Source organism: Oncorhynchus kisutch, unplaced genomic scaffold, assembly GCF_002021735.2.
Source record: "Oncorhynchus kisutch isolate 150728-3 unplaced genomic scaffold, Okis_V2 scaffold819, whole genome shotgun sequence".
NCBI lineage: Eukaryota > Metazoa > Chordata > Actinopteri > Salmoniformes > Salmonidae > Oncorhynchus > Oncorhynchus kisutch.
Window position 1 is genome coordinate 59,356 of NW_022262764.1, and position 18,256 is coordinate 77,611.

The following is an 18,256-nucleotide window of genomic DNA, read 5'->3' on the forward strand; positions in this document are numbered from 1 at the left end:
TGCGGTGCCTGTTAATTTATCATCGAATCACAGCCTACTTCGCCAAACGGGTGATGATTTAACAAAGGTGCATTCGCGAAAAAAGCACAACCATGAACATCAATGCCTTTCTTAAAATCAATACACAGAAGTACATTTTTTTAAACCTGCAATATTAACTGGGGAAATTGTGTCACTTCTCTTGCGTTCATTGCACACAGAGTCAGGGTATATGCAACAGTTTGTGCCGCCCGGCTCGTTGCGAACTAATTTGCCAGAATTGCACATAATTATGACATAACATTGAAGGTTGTACAATGTAACAGCAATATTTAGACTGATGGATGCCACCCATTCGATAAAATACGGAACGGTTCCATATTTCACTGAAAGAATAAACGTTTTGTTTTCGAAAGGATAGTTTCCGGATTTGACCATATTAATGACCTATGGCTCATATTTCTGTGTGTTATTATATTATAATGAAGTCTATGATTTGATATTTGATAGAGCAGTCTGACTGAGCGGTGGTAGGCAGCAGCAGGCTCGTAAACATTCATTCAAACAGCACTTTACTGCGTGTGCCAGCAGCTGTTTATGACTTCAAGCCTATGAACCCCAGAGATTAGGGTGGCAATACTAAAGTGCCTATTAGAACATCCAATAGTCAAAGGTATATGAAATACAAATGGTATAGAGAGAAATAGTTGACGCTTCATAATTCCTATAATAACTGAAACCTAATATTTCTTTACTGGGAATATTGAACCACCAGCTTTCATATGTTCTGAGCAAGGAACTGAAACTTGGGCTTTTCTGTTGTTTTATTATTTACTTACTAAAGGTTGTTGTCGTCTCATCCAAACTACTAGCTAACATATTATTATAAAGCTGTATTATTGGCTGAAAGGGGAAGTGAGACTCTTGCTGCTCCCAAATGGCACCCAGGCTTATAGTGCTCTACTTTGGACCAGGGCCCGTAGCTCTCTGAGACTCTGGGCGTTGAGGTAGTGGCTCTCAGAGACTCTGGGCGTTGAGGTAGTGGCTGTCTGAGACTCTGGGTTTTGAGGTAGTGGCTGTCTGAGACTCTGGGCTTTGAGGTAGTGGCTCTCTGAGACTCTGGGCTTTGAGGTAGTACCTGTCTGAGACTCTGGGCTTTGAGGTAGTGGCTCTCTGAGACTCTGGGCTTTGAGGTAGTACCTGTCTGAGACTCTGGGCTTTGAGGTAGTGGCTCTCTGAGACTCTGGGCATTGAGGTAGTGGCTCTCAGACTCTGGGCTTTGAGGTAGTGGCTCTCAGACTCTGGGCTTTGAGGTAGTGGCTCTCAGAGACTCTGGGTGTTGAGGTAGTGGCTGTCTGAGACTCTGGGCGTTGAGGTAGTAGCTGTCTGAGACTCTGGGCGTTGAGGTAGTGGCTCTCAGACACTGGGCTTTGAGGTAGTGGCTCTCTGAGACTCTGGGCTTTGAGGTAGTGGCTCTCTGAGACTCTGGGCATTGAGGTAGTGGCTCTCAGACTCTGGGCTTTGAGGTAGTGGCTGTCTGAGACTCTGGGCTTTGAGGTAGTGGCTGTCTGAGACTTTTGGCTTTGAGGTAGTGGCTCTCTGAGACTCTGGGCTTTGAGGTAGTGGCTGTCTGAGACTCTGGCTGTTGAGGTAGTGGCTCTCTGAGACTCTGAGCTTTGAGGTAGTGGCTCTCAGGCTTTGAGGTAGTGGCTCTCTGAGACTCTGGGCTTTGAGGTAGTGGCTCTCTGAGACTCTGGGCTTTGAGGTAGTGGCTCTCTGAGACTCTGGGCTTTGAGGTAGTGGCTCTCTGAGACTCTGGGCTTTGAGGTAGTGGCTCTCTGAGACTCTGGGCTTTGAGGTAGTGGCTGTCTGCAACTCTGGGCTTTGAGGTAGTGCCTCTCTGAGACTCTGGGCTTTGTGGTAGTGGCTCTCTGAGACTCTGGGCTTTGAGGTAGTGGCTCTCAGACTCTGGGCTTTGTGGTAGTGGCTCTCAGACTCTGGGCTTTGAGGTAGTGGCTCTCAGACTCTGGGCTTTGAGGTAGTGGCTCTCAGACTCTGGGCTTTGAGGTAGTGGCTCTCAGACTCTGGGCTTTGAGGTAGTGGCTCTCAGACTCTGGGCTTTGTGGTAGTGGCTCTCAGACTCTGGGCTTTGAGGTAGTGGCTCTCAGACTCTGGGCTTTGAGGTAGTGGCTCTCAGACTCTGGGCTTTGAGGTAGTGGCTCTCAGACTCTGGGCTTTGAGGTAGTGGCTCTCTGAGACTCTGGGCTTTGAGGTAGTGGCTCTCTGAGACTCTGGGCTTTGAGGTAGTGGCTCTCTGAGACTCTGGGCTTTGAGGTAGTGGCTCTCTGAGACTCTGGGCTTTGAGGTAGTGGCTCTCTCAGACTCTGGGCTTTGAGGTAGTGCCTCTCTGAGACTCTGGGCTTTGAGGTAGTGGCTCTCTGAGACTCTGGGCTTTGAGGTAGTGGCTGTCTGCAACTCTGGGCTTTGAGGTAGTGGCTGTCTGCGACTCTGGGCTTTGAGGTAGTGGCTCTCTCAGACTCTGGGCTTTGAGGTAGTGGCTCTCAGACTCTGGGCTTTGAGGTAGTGGCTCTCAGACTCTGGGCTTTGAGGTAGTGGCTCTCAGACTCTGGGCTTTGAGGTAGTGGCTCTCAGACTCTGGGCTTTGAGGTAGTGGCTCTCAGACTCTGGGCTTTGAGGTAGTGGCTCTCTGAGACTGGGCTTTGAGGTAGTGGCTGTCTGCAACTCTGGGCTTTGAGGTAGTGGCTGTCTGCAACTCTGGGCTTTGAGGTAGTGGCTGTCTGCAACTCTGGGCTTTGAGGTAGTGGGTCTCAGACTCTAGGCGTTGAGGTAGTGGCTCTCTGAGACTCTGGGCTTTGAGGTAGTGGCTGTCTGCAACTGTGGGCTTTGAGGTAGTGGGTCTCAGACTCTAGGCGTTGAGGTAGTGGCTCTCTGAGACTCTGGGCTTTGAGGTAGTGGCTCTCTGAGACTCTGGGCTTTGAGGTAGTTGCTCTCTGAGACTCTGGGCTTTGAGGTAGTGGCTCTCTGAGACTCTGGGCTTTGAGGTAGTGGCTCTCTGAGACTCTGGGCTTTGAGGTAGTGGCTGTCTGCAACTCTGGGCTTTGAGGTAGTGGCTGTCTGCGACTCTGGGCTTTGAGGTAGTGGCTCTCTCAGACTCTGGGCTTTGAGGTAGTGGCTCTCTGAGACTCTGGGCTTTGAGGTAGTGGCTCTCTGAGACTCTGGGCTTTGTGGTAGTGGCTCTCTGAGACTCTGTGCTTTGAGGTAGTGGCTCTCAGACTCTGGGCTTTGAGGTAGTGGCTCTCAGACTCTGGGCTTTGAGGTAGTGGCTCTCAGACTCTGGGCTTTGAGGTAGTGGCTCTCAGACTCTGGGCTTTGAGGTAGTGGCTCTCAGACTCTGGGCTTTGAGGTAGTGGCTCTCAGACTCTGGGCTTTGAGGTAGTGGCTCTCTGAGACTGGGCTTTGAGGTAGTGGCTGTCTGCAACTCTGGGCTTTGAGGTAGTGGCTGTCTGCAACTCTGGGCTTTGAGGTAGTGGCTGTCTGCAACTCTGGGCTTTGAGGTAGTGGGTCTCAGACTCTAGGCGTTGAGGTAGTGGCTCTCTGAGACTCTGGGCTTTGAGGTAGTGACTGTCTGCAACTGGGCTTTGAGGTAGTGTCTCTCAGACTCTGGGCTTTGAGGTAGTGTCTCTCAGACTCTGGGCTTTGAGGTAGTGTCTCTCAGACTCTGGGCTTTGAGGTAGTGGCTCTCTGAGACTCTGGGATTTGAGATAGTGGCTCTCTGAGACTCTGGGATTTGAGGTAGTGGCTCTCTGAGACTCTGAGCTTTGAGGTAGTGGCTCTCAGACTGGGCTTTGAGGTAGTGGCTCTCTGAGACGGTGAAGTATGTAGCTGTGACTCAGACTGGTGACAGAAGCCCAGACTCATAGGCCTGAGTCATAACAAGAGCTCATGTAGCCTAGTGCCCACCCACTGTCCCTCTAGAGATGGTAAGAGATGACTTCACAGAGTCACTAGTCAAACAACGACATTATGCATTCACTTTCAAGAACCATTCCTCTTGTATTCATAAATGTATTCTTCATCTCAGTATCAGAGTAGGAGGTTGTCATAGCTACAGAGATTGTACTTTGATAACTGTCAGTACAGTGTAATGACATCATGGAACATACGTTCATACATAACAGTCATGTTTGTTGTGTTGAAAGGCTCCATATTTATCTGAGGGTCTCTTGTTAAGATCTGAATACAACTCTGAGCTTGGTATGCCTGAATACACTACCTTCTCAGATGAAGAACTGTGTGTGTGTGTGTGTGTGTGTGTTTTCAGTGTGTGTGTGTGTTTTCAGTGCGACTGTGTGTTTCAGTGCGAGTGTGTGTTTCAGTGCGAGTGTGTGTTTCAGTGCGAGTGTGTGTGTTTCAGTGTGAGTGTGTGTGAGTGTGTGTTTCAGTGTGAGTGTGTGTGTGTGTGTGGAAGAGACAGAGACAGGCGGAGGAGAAGAAATGAAAGAGAAGGAATAGAGGATGGCCACTGGGTGGAGCCTCTATGTTAATGATAGCCACGGCAGAGAAGAGAGAGAGAGGGACTGAGCAAGATGGGAGGGAGGGTTGGGAGAGAGAGAGAGAGGGGTGCGTGAATAAGTGTTTCTCTCCAGATGGACTGTGGCTGGCTGTGTGCTTGGAGCAGGCAGGCTGCGTAGTGAGTTCTGTGTGGTACAGTAGGGTAGACAGACAGCACCTCTCTCTCTCTTTCTGGTCTGCTGGAGGAGCCGGCTGCCTACCTCCCTCTCTCCTTCGCTGGCCATGCTGTCGCTAGGCTTAACAGGCCGGACTAGCTGATTGAGGAGAGCGAGGTGCCCAACGGATAGGAGAGGGGGAAGACAGGAGCTGACATACTTTTAAGGATTGTTCACCCAGGTTAGTCATTTTGATTTGTTACAATGTGATTATTGTCATTTAGCTGTCTGTAGCATTTCATTTAATGAATTGCGCCTGTGTGGGGTGTGTTTGTGTAGACTTTTCCTTTAAAAGCAAATACAGAATTGAACTCTGAATTTTAAAGTGTGTGTGAGAATGCATTCATACGTGTTTGTGTGTGCATGTGTTCGCATGCGTCTGTTTTCTCTCTCACACACACACACACACACACACACACACACACACACACACACACACACACACACACACACACACACACACACACACACACACACACACAATCCATTTTCATTGCTGCAGTAATAACATCTGCCAGGCTGGAGATAATACATCTAAGTCAGATCAATACTATCCTGTTATGAGCACTGAAATACTGTCTGATGAAGGATGGACCTGCTACTCAATACAATACAATACAATCCTGTTATGAGTACTGAAATAGTGTCTGATGAAGGATGGACCTGTTACACAATACAATACAATACAATCCTGTTATGAGTACTGAAATAGTGTCTGATGAAGGATGGACCTGTTACACAATACAATACAATACAATCCTGTTATGAGCACTGAAATAGTGTCTGATGAAGGATGGACCTGTTACACAATACAATACTATACTGTTATGAGCACTGAAATACTGTGATGAAGGATGGACCTGCTACTCAATACAATACAATACAATACTATCCTGTTTTGAGCAAGGAAATATTTATTGGCCTATTTTTGGGTCGGCTAATAAAAGGTGAAAGGTAGGTTAATATCTTGGTAGGCTAATAAAAGGTGAAAGGTAGGTTAATATCTTGGTAGGCTAATAAAAGGTGAAAGGTAGGTTAATATCTTGGTAGGCTAATAAATGGTGAAAGGTAGGTTAATATCTTGGTAGGCTAATAAAAGGTGAAAGGTAGGCTAATATCTAGGTCGGCTAATAAAAGGTGAAAGGTTCAGTTAGCATCCAGGCGTTTATGACCAGGTTGTAGAACGGTGGATAGTTCAGGTTCTGCTCCGTTATACCAGGGCAGCAGATGATTCCACAGAATAACATGGTCTGTAGGTGTTCTTTGGACAGTAGTGGTGGTTATTTGTCAGGAGGAATTCAGCTCTGCTTTAGTTTTTGTCAGAACTGATAGCCTGGTCCCAGATCTGTTTGTGCTATATAGTCGGCTCCTATCTTCGCATGGTCTCCTACGGTTCTATAGCATAAACAAGTCTGGGACCAGGCTAGGAGTTGTTCCTGGGCCTGAGAAAAAGAGCCAAGGATATGGAACTGTCCTTGTTGAAGGAATGTCACTGTCCTGGCTGTTCTTCTAAAGCAGAGCATGTGAGCAGAGTTGAGCGGTCTGAAATCCAGCTCCTCATGGAGAGCTGCTTGTGCTCTTCACGTCCTTTCCATCCGCTCCGCTAAAAACCGCTCCTCGCTCACAGGAAAATACTGCTGCTCCAAATTCACTCCATTCATTAAACTCACAATTTAACTATTTTTTCCTAATGTTAGGTCCTATTTACCTGGACCTACCATTCGGTTTTAAAGTATTGAAACCAAACCATATGATTTGAATGAAAATTATTATAATGAAAAACATGAAAAGGTGAATGTAAGAAGCGCTCATCATTTCAAATAGGCCACATGTCATATTAAACAGCATATAACCACTCTAAATAGGTCAGGAGCCAGACAGGGACACGAAGAAGGAACCAAAATGAATGATTTAGGCTGTATTATTTCTATTATTTCAAGGCTACGGCTACAAAGAAATACATAGGGAAGCATTTGGGAGTGACACACTAAGCTGTCAGGGACATTAAGCACTCAGCATTTAAACAACGTTTAGTTGTATTCAATCATTATATTCTATACATTACACATATAGACTGTGACTTACTAATTATTTACAAATGAAATAAATGCCTTATTAGGCTCCATCTACAGTGCCTTTAAATGTATCTTTAGAAACATGTGTTTGGCCAGTCTGTTGCTTCAGGGTCATGTGATGGTGTCTGGAGAGCAGGGCAGCAGTGGAGAACATCCTCTCAGACCTGGCAGAGCCACTGGGGATGATAACACCTTCGGGCTGCTCTTGCTAGGCTGGGCAGAGATGCATACTTGTTTTTGTCAGTCGGCGTAAAGGATTTGAGGCCTATTTTATAGATAATAGAATGTAAATGTGCTAGTTAACTACCCACCTCGTTCCTTTCTTTTTGCATGAGCACGTAGTAAGTACACCATCATGCTTTCGGGATGCCTTTTCAGATTCCACAATGATTCTTTAGTTGTGGACTCTACATCACCACACTCCCTCTCTTCTTTAGTTGTGGACACGACATCACCACACTCCCTCTCTTCTTTAGTTGTGGACACGACATCACCACACTCCCTCTCTTCTTTAGTTGTGGACTCTACATCACCACACTCCCTCTCTTCTTTAGTTGTGGACACTACATCACCACACTCCCTCTCTTCTTTAGTTGTGGACACTACATCACCACACTCCCTCTCTTCTTTAGTTGTGGACACTACATCACCACACTCCCTCTCTTCTTTAGTTGTGGACACGACATCACCACACTCCCTCTCTTCTTTAGTTGTGGACACGACATCACCACACTCCCTCTCTTCTTTAGTTGTGGACTCTACATCACCACACTCCCTCTCTTCTTTAGTTGTGGACACTACATCACCACACTCCCTCTCTTCTTTAGTTGTGGACACGACATCACCACACTCCCTCTCTTCTTTAGTTGTGGACACGACATCACCACACTCCCTCTCTTTAGTTGTGGACACTACATCACCACACTCCCTCTCTTCTTTAGTTGTGGACACTACATCACCACACTCCCTCTCTTCTTTAGTTGTGGACACTACATCACCACACTCCCTCTCTTCTTTAGTTGTGAACACGACATCACCACACTCCCTCTCTTCTTTAGTTGTGGACTCTACATCACCACACTCCCTCTCTTCTTTAGTTGTGGACACTACATCACCACACTCCCTCTCTTTAGTTGTGGACACTACATCACCACACTCCGTCTCTTCTTTAGTTGTGGACACTACATCACCACACTCCCTCTCTTCTTTAGTTGTGGACACAACATCACCACACTCCCTCTCTTCTTTAGTTGTGGACACGACATCACCACACTCCCTCTCTTCTTTAGTTGTGGACACTACATCACCACACTCCCTCTCTTTAGTTGTGGACACGACATCACCACACTCCCTCTCTTCTTTAGTTGTGGACACTACATCACCACACTCCCTCTCTTCTTTAGTTGTGGACACTACATCACCACACTCCCTCTCTTCTTTAGTTGTGGACACGACATCACCACACTCCCTCTCTTATTTAGTTGTGGACACTACATCACCACACTCCCTCTCTTCTTTAGTTGTGGACACTACATCACCACACTCCCTCTCTTTAGTTGTGGACACGACATCACCACACTCCGTCTCTTCTTTAGTTGTGGACACTACATCACCACACTCCCTCTCTTTAGTTGTGGACACGACATCACCACACTCCCTCTCTTCTTTAGTTGTGGACACTACATCACCACACTCCCTCTCTTCTTTAGTTGTGGACACTACATCACCACACTCCCTCTCTTTAGTTGTGGACACTACATCACCACACTCCCTCTCTTCTTTAGTTGTGGACACTACATCACCACACTCCCTCTCTTCTTTAGTTGTGGACACTACATCACCACACTCCCTCTCTTCTTTAGTTGTGGACACTACATCACCACACTCCCTCTCTTTCTCTTGGTCCTCATCTTTGTAAGTCACCTTGATTTTTCACCTGTGTGTTTTTATCAGTTTCTTTATGATAATATTTAGTGAACGCCGTGACAGTAGCTAAAGCAAGGGGCTGTAGCAGCACACCAGTAGACTACAAATGCATGCTGGGCCGGGCATGGACTGAGCTCGTGAAGTGAGCGGTACTGGAGCGGTAATGGAGCTGTACTGTAGTGGTAATGGAGCTGTACTGTAGCGGTAATGGAGCTGTACTGTAGCGGTAATGGAGCTGTAGCGGTAATGGAGCTGTACTGTAGCGGTAATGGAGCTGTACTGTAGCGGTAATGGAGCTGTAGTGATAATGGAGCTGTACTGTAGCGGTAATGGAGCTGTACTGTAGTGGTAATGGAGCTGTAATGGAGCTGTACTGTAGCGGTACTGGAGTGGTAATGGAGCTGTACTGTAGCGGTAATGGAGCTGTAATGGAGTGCTAATGGAGCGGTAATGGAGCTGTAATGGAGCGGTAATGGAGCGGTACTGGAGTGGTAATGGAGCTGTAGTGGTAATGGAGCTGTAGTGGTAATGGAGCTGTACTGTAGCGGTACTGGAGCTGTAATGGAGCGGTAATGGAGCTGTAATGGAGCGGTAATGGAGCTGTACTGTAGCGGTAATGGAGTGGTACTGTAGCGGTAATGCGGTAGTGTAGTGGTAATGGAGCTGTAATGGAGTGGTAATGGAGTGGTAATGGAGTGTTAATGGAGCTGTACTGTAGCTGGCGAGATGTCCGACACTCCTGCCTTTGGGAAAGTCACTCCAAAATGGGCACGCTACACTCCTCTCTCCTCTGATATACTCTGTTCTACACACAGAGGATCTGTGATCATCCCACTGACTCGTCACACAGCTTCTGTGTTCTCCTGCCATCCACCCATTCACTGTCCCACACCTCCCCAGACAAACACAGAGCCTGTTCCCCTTCCTCCTCCCTACCACCTCCTCACCAGGCCAGGTTGAGACTGAGTCCATTGTGTCTCTGTGTGGTCCATAACTGATGATATCATCATGGTGGTTCTGTCCGGTCTGGTGCTGAATGACAGGGTGAACTAAAGGGAATTGTGTGTCTACGAGAGGTGACCCAGGTCAGCCTGAAGGTCAGTGGGCTGTAGGTAAGGAGGAGGCTGTGTTTTGGGCTCTGTGCCCAGTGCCACGTTGTCTGCATCACTGACTGACTGACTGACTGCCTTGTAAAGGGGGTCTTGTCAGGGGGTGTGCGTCTGTCTGTGTCCGTGGATGCTTGCATGTGTTGGACTGGGCCTCTCTTCCAAAATATGTGAAGGGGAGGGAACAGGGAGTCTATAGCTGCACCACTGAAGAGATCCAGTGAGATGTGGAGATTAAAGAGAAATTACCAGTCTCTTTATAAATCACCTGTTCAGGCAGACAACCGCTCTGGTAAATGAGATCCCATATCAATAGACCTGTAGCTAGTGTGCTGTGAGTGAGTCTATCTATGTATCTGTTTAAATGCATTGTGTTTCACCATGAAGTGAAGCATGCTGACACTAGGCTCCCTGATTGGTTTAGGAAATTCTATAGAGGCTTTTGGTGGGGAGGGGTACTGAACTGGACATTAGCTATGCTTTTAGCTGGGGTGGATGGATGCTCTCTCCTCTCCCCTTCTGCACAAGCCATGAGGTAGAGGGGGATGACAGACAGACAGACAGACAGGACCAGGGCTCACTGTGGTTACATTGCATTTGGAGATAAGATGGGACAGTAGGAGTAAGGGGGGAAAGGGAGAGGAAGAGGGTAATCAGGTCTAATGGAACTCTGAAAGGCCAGATGGGTGCTGCTGGTTCAATGGAAAAGATAATGGTTCAGTCCCAAATGGAACCCTGTGCCCTTTAAAGTGCACTAATTTTGGCTAGGGTCGATAGGGGTGCACTATGTAGGGAATAGGATGCCATTTGGGATGCACCCATGGAGGAGAAACACAAAGCAGCATAATGAAAGGAGTCTATTCCTGGAACACGTACTGATTACTACACATTACTACACATCCTCACTACACACGTTCTGATTACTACACATTACTACACATCCTCACTACACATCCTCACTACACACTTACTGATTACATCACATTACTACACATCCTCACTACACACTGATTACTACACATTACTACACATCCTCCCTGGAACACGTACTGATTACTACACATTACTACACATCCTCACTACACATCCTCACTACACATCCTCACTACACACTTACTGATTACTACACATTACTACACATCCTCACTACACACTTACTGATTACTACACATTACTACACATCCTCACTACACACTTACTGGTTACATCACATAACTACACATCCTCCCTACACACTTACTGGTTACATCACATTACTACACATCCTCCCTACACACTTACTGATTACTACACATTACTACACATCCTCCCTACACACATACTGATTACTACACATTACTACACATCCTCACTACACACTTACTGATTACTACACATTACTACACATCCTCACTACACACTTACTGATTACTACACATTACTACACATCCTCACTACACACTTACTGATTACTACACATTACTACACATCCTCCCTACACATCCTCACTACACACTTACTGATTACTACACATTACTACACATCCTCCCTACACATCCTCACTACACACATACTGATTACTACACATTACTACACATCCTCACTACACACTTACTGATTACTACACATTACTACACATCCTCACTACACACTTACTGATTACTACACATTACTACACATCCTCACTACACACTTACTGATTACTACACATTACTACACATCCTCCCTACACATCCTCACTACACACTTACTGATTACTACACACTACTACACATCCTCACTACACACTTACTGATTACTACACATTACTACACATCCTCACTACACACTTACTGATTACTACACATTACTACACATCCTCACTACACACTTACTGGTTACTACACATTACTACACATCCTCACTACACACATACTGGTTACATCACATAACTACACATCCTCCCTACGCATCCTCACTACACACTTACTGGTTACATCACATTACTACACATCCTCACTACACACTTACTGGTTACATCACATAACTACACATCCTCACTACACACTTACTGGTTACATCACATAACTACACATCCTCCCTACACATCCTCACTACACACTTACTGATTACTACACATTACTACACATCCTCACTACACACTTACTGGTTACATCACATAACTACACATCCTCCCTACACATCCTCACTACACACTTACTGGTTACGACACATAACTACACATCCTCCCTACACATCCTCACTACACACTTACTGATTACTACACATTACTACACATCCTCACTACACACTTACTGGTTACATCACATAACTACACATCCTCCCTACACATCCTCACTACACACTTACTGATTACTACACATTACTACACATCCTCACTACACACTTACTGATTACATCACATAACTACACATCCTCACTACACACGTACTGATTACTACACATTACTACACATCCTCACTACACACTTACTGGTTACATCACATAACTACACATCCTCCCTACACATCCTCACTACACACTTACTGATTACTACACATTACTACACATCCTCACTACACACTTACTGATTACATCACATAACTACACATCCTCCCTACACATCCTCACTACACACGTACTGATTACATCACATAACTACACATCCTCCCTACACATCCTCCCTACACATCCTCACTACACACTTACTGATTACTACACATTACTACACATCCTCACTACACACTTACTGGTTACATCACATAACTACACATCCTCCCTACACATCCTCACTACACACTTACTGATTACTACACATTACTACACATCCTCACTACACACTTACTGGTTACATCACATAACTACACATCCTCCCTACACATCCTCACTACACACTTACTGATTACTACACATTACTACACATCCTCACTACACACTTACTGGTTACATCACATAACTACACATCCTCCCTACACATCCTCCCTACACATCCTCACTACACACTTACTGATTACTACACATTACTACACATCCTCACTACACACTTACTGATTACTACACATTACTACACATCCTCCCTGGAACACTTATTGATTACTACACATTACTACACATCCTCACTACACACTTACTGATTACTACACATTACTACACATCCTCCCTGGAACACTTACTAATTACTACACATTACTACACATCCTCACTACACACTTACTGATTACTACACATTACTACACATCCTCCCTGGAACACTTACTAATTACTACACATTACTACACATCCTCACTACACACTTACTGATTACTACACATTACTACACATCCTCACTACACACTTACTGATTACTACACATTACTACTCATCCTCACTACACACACGGATTACTACACATTACTACACATCCTCCCTGGAACCCTTACTGATTACTACACATCCTCCCTGGAACACGTATTGATTACTACACATTACTACACATCCTCACTACACACACTGATTACTACACATTACTACACATCCTCCCTGGAACACTTATTGATTACTACACATTACTACACATCCTCACTACACACACTGATTACTACACATTACTACACATCCTCACTACACACTTACTGATTACTACACATTACTACACATCCTCCCTGGAACACTTACTGATACTACACATTACTACACATCCTCACTACAGACACAATAGTACAAGTATTTGCTGTATTCACATCTGTTTTCATAACTATGTTAGGCTACACACAGTATTCACATCTCTTTTCATAACTATGTTAGGCTACACACAGTATTCACATCTGTTTTCATAACTATGTTAGGCTACACACAGTTTTCACATCTCTTTTCATAACTATGTTAGGCTACACACAGTATTCACATCTCTTTTCATAACTATGTTAGGCTACACACAGTATTCACATCTGTTTTCATAACTATGTTAGGCTACACACAGTTTTCACATCTCTTTTCATAACTATGTTAGGCTACACACAGTATTCACATCTGTTTTCATAACTATATTAGGCTACACACAGTATTCACATCTGTTTTCATAACTATGTTAGGCTACACACAGTATTCACATCTGTTTTCATAACTATGTTAGGCTACACACAGTATTCTCATCTGTTTTCATAACTATGTTAGGCTACACACAGTATTCACATCTGTTTTCATAACTATGTTAGGCTACACACAGTATTCACATCTGTTTTCATAACTATGTTAGGCTACACACAGTATTTACATCTGTTTTCATAACTATGTTAGGCTACACACAGTATTCACATCTGTTTTCATAAGTATGTTAGGCTACACACAGTATTCACATCTGTTTTCATAACTATGTTAGGCTACACACAGTATTCACATCTGTTTTCATAACTATGTTAGGCTACACACAGTATTCACATCTGTTTTCATAACTATGTTAGGCTACACACAGTATTCACATCTGTTTTCATAACTATGTTAGGCTACACACAGTATTCACATCTGTTTTCATAGCTACACACAGTATTCACATCTGTTTTCATAACTATGTTAGGCTACACACAGTATTCACATATGTTTTCATAACTATGTTAGGCTACACACAGTATTCACATCTGTTTTCATAACTATGTTAGGCTACACACAGTTTTCACATCTGTTTTCATAACTATGTTAGGCTACACACAGTATTCACATCTCTTTTCATAACTATGTTAGGCTACACACAGTATTCACATATGTTTTCATAACTATGTTAGGCTACACACAGTATTCACATCTGTTTTCATAACTATGTTAGGCTATAGGCTACACACAGTATTCACATCTGTTTTCATAACTATGTTAGGCTACACACAGTATTCACATCTGTTTTCATAACTATGTTAGGCTACACACAGTATTCACATCTCTTTTCATAACTATGTTAGGCTACACACAGTATTCACATCTGTTTTCATAACTATGTTAGGCTACACACAGTATTCACATCTGTTTTCATAACTATGTTAGGCTACACACAGTATTCACATCTGTTTTCATAACTATGTTAGGCTACACACAGTATTCACATCTCTTTTCATAACTATGTTAGGCTACACACAGTATTCACATCTGTTTTCATAACTATGTTAGGCTACACACAGTATTCACATCTGTTTTCATAACTATGTTAGGCTATAGGCTACACACAGTATTCACATCTGTTTTCATAACTATGTTAGGCTACACACAGTATTCACATCTGTTTTCATAACTATGTTAGGCTACACACAGTATTCACATCTCTTTTCATAACTATGTTAGGCTACACACAGTATTCACATCTGTTTTCATAACTATGTTAGGCTATAGGCTACACACAGTATTCACATCTGTTTTCATAACTATGTTAGGCTACACACAGTATTCACATCTGTTTTCATAACTATGTTAGGCTACACACAGTATTCACATCTCTTTTCATAACTATGTTAGGCTACACACAGTATTCACATCTGTTTTCATAACTATGTTAGGCTACACACAGTATTCACATCTGTTTCATAACTATGTTAGGCTACACACAGTATTCACATCTCTTTTCATAACTATGTTAGGCTACACACAGTATTCACATATGTTTTCATAACTATGTTAGGCTACACACAGTATTCACATCTGTTTTCATAACTATGTTAGGCTATAGGCTACACACAGTATTCACATCTGTTTTCATAACTATGTTAGGCTACACACAGTATTCACATCTGTTTTCATAACTATGTTAGGCTACACACAGTATTCACATCTGTTTTCATAACTATGTTAGGCTACACACAGTATTCACATCTGTTTTCATAAGTATGTTAGGCTATAGGCTACACACAGTATTCACATCTCTTTTCATAACTATGTTAGGCTACACACAGTATTCACATCTGTTTTCATAACTATGTTAGGCTACACACAGTATTCACATCTGTTTTCATAACTATGTTAGGCTACACACAGTATTCACATCTGTTTTCATAAGTATGTTAGGCTATAGGCTACACACAGTATTCACATCTCTTTTCATAACTATGTTAGGCTACACACAGTATTCACATCTGTTTTCATAACTATGTTAGGCTATAGGCTACACACAGTATTCACATCTGTTTTCATAACTATGTTAGGCTACATACAGTATTCACATCTGTTTTCATAACTATGTTAGGCTACACACAGTATTCACATCTGTTTTCATAACTATGTTAGGCTACACACAGTATTCACATCTGTTTTCATAAGTATGTTAGGCTATAGGCTACACACAGTATTCACATCTCTTTTCATAACTATGTTAGGCTACACACAGTATTCACATCTGTTTTCATAACTATGTTAGGCTATAGGCTACACACAGTATTCACATCTGTTTTCATAACTATGTTAGGCTACATACAGTATTCACATCTGTTTTCATAACTATGTTAGGCTACACACAGTATTCACATCTGTTTTCATAACTATGTTAGGCTACACACAGTATTCACATCTGTTTTCATAAGTATGTTAGGCTATAGGCTACACACAGTATTCACATCTGTTTTCATAACTATGTTAGGCTACACACAGTATTCACATCTGTTTTCATAACTATGTTAGGCTATAGGCTACACACAGTATTCACATCTGTTTTCATAACTATGTTAGGCTACACACAGTATTCACATCTGTTTTCATAACTATGTTAGGCTACACACAGTATTCACATCTGTTTTCATAACTATGTTAGGCTACACACAGTATTCACATCTGTTTTCATAACTATGTTAGGCTACACACAGTATTCACATCTGTTTTCATAACTATGTTAGGCTACACACAGTATTCACATCTGTTTTCATAAGTATGTTAGGCTATAGGCTACACACAGTATTCACATCTCTTTTCATAACTATGTTAGGCTACACACAGTATTCACATCTGTTTTCATAACTATGTTAGGCTATAGGCTACACACAGTATTCACATCTCTTTTCATAACTATGTCAGGCTACACACAGTATTCACATCTGTTTTCATAACTATGTTAGGCTACACACAGTATTCACATCTGTTTTCATAACTATGTTAGGCTACACACAGTATTCACATCTGTTTTCATAACTATGTTAGGCTACACACAGTATTCACATCTGTTTTCATAAGTATGTTAGGCTATAGGCTACACACATTATTCACATCTCTTTTCATAACTATGTTAGGCTACACACAGTATTCACATCTGTTTTCATAACTATGTTAGGCTATAGGCTACACACAGTATTCACATCTGTTTTCATAACTATGTTAGGCTACATACAGTATTCACATCTGTTTTCATAACTATGTTAGGCTACACACAGTATTCACATCTGTTTTCATAACTATGTTAGGCTACACACAGTATTCACATCTGTTTTCATAACTATGTTAGGCTATAGGCTACACACAGTATTCACATCTCTTTTCATAACTATGTTAGGCTACACACAGTATTCACATCTGTTTTCATAACTATGTTAGGCTATAGGCTACACACAGTATTCACATCTGTTTTCACAACTATGTTAGGCTACATACAGTATTCACATCTGTTTTCATAACTATGTTAGGCTACACACAGTATTCACATCTGTTTTCATAACTATGTTAGGCTACACACAGTATTCACATCTGTTTTCATAACTATGTTAGGCTACACACAGTATTCACATCTGTTTTCATAAGTATGTTAGGCTATAGGCTACACACAGTATTCACATCTGTTTTCATAACTATGTTAGGCTACACACAGTATTCACATCTGTTTTCATAACTATGTTAGGCTATAGGCTACACACAGTATTCACATCTGTTTTCATAACTATGTTAGGCTACACACAGTATTCACATCTGTTTTCATAACTATGTTAGGCTACACACAGTATTCACATCTGTTTTCATAACTATGTTAGGCTACACACAGTATTCACATCTGTTTTCATAAGTATGTTAGGCTATAGGCTACACACAGTATTCACATCTCTTTTCATAACTATGTTAGGCTACACACAGTATTCACATCTGTTTCATAACTATGTTAGGCTATAGGCTACACACAGTATTCACATCTCTTTTCATAACTATGTCAGGCTACACACAGTATTCACATCTGTTTTCATAACTATGTTAGGCTACACACAGTATTCACATCTGTTTTCATAACTATGTTAGGCTACACACAGTATTCACATCTGTTTTCATAACTATGTTAGGCTACACACAGTATTCACATCTGTTTTCATAAGTATGTTAGGCTATAGGCTACACACATTATTCACATCTCTTTTCATAACTATGTTAGGCTACACACAGTATTCACATCTGTTTTCATAACTATGTTAGGCTATAGGCTACACACAGTATTCACATCTGTTTTCATAACTATGTTAGGCTACATACAGTATTCACATCT

The 18,256-nt window shown here is 42.7% G+C and overlaps 1 protein-coding gene across 4 annotated transcripts in view; it reads left to right on the plus strand.

Annotated features, from left to right (window-relative positions):
* Positions 1 to 18,256, plus strand: part of LOC109879557 (cytohesin-1) — a 118,650-nt gene that overhangs the window by 47,769 nt on the left and 52,625 nt on the right. Inside the window, exon 1 of one of the 4 annotated variants that reach the window (XM_031816552.1) lies at positions 4,650 to 4,908. The exons of the other annotated variants lie outside the window; for them this stretch is intronic. The gene's annotated coding sequence lies outside the window, so the exon portion shown is untranslated. Of the gene's footprint in view, positions 1 to 4,649; positions 4,909 to 18,256 lie in introns of those variants that run through there. 4 annotated transcript variants of the gene reach the window in all.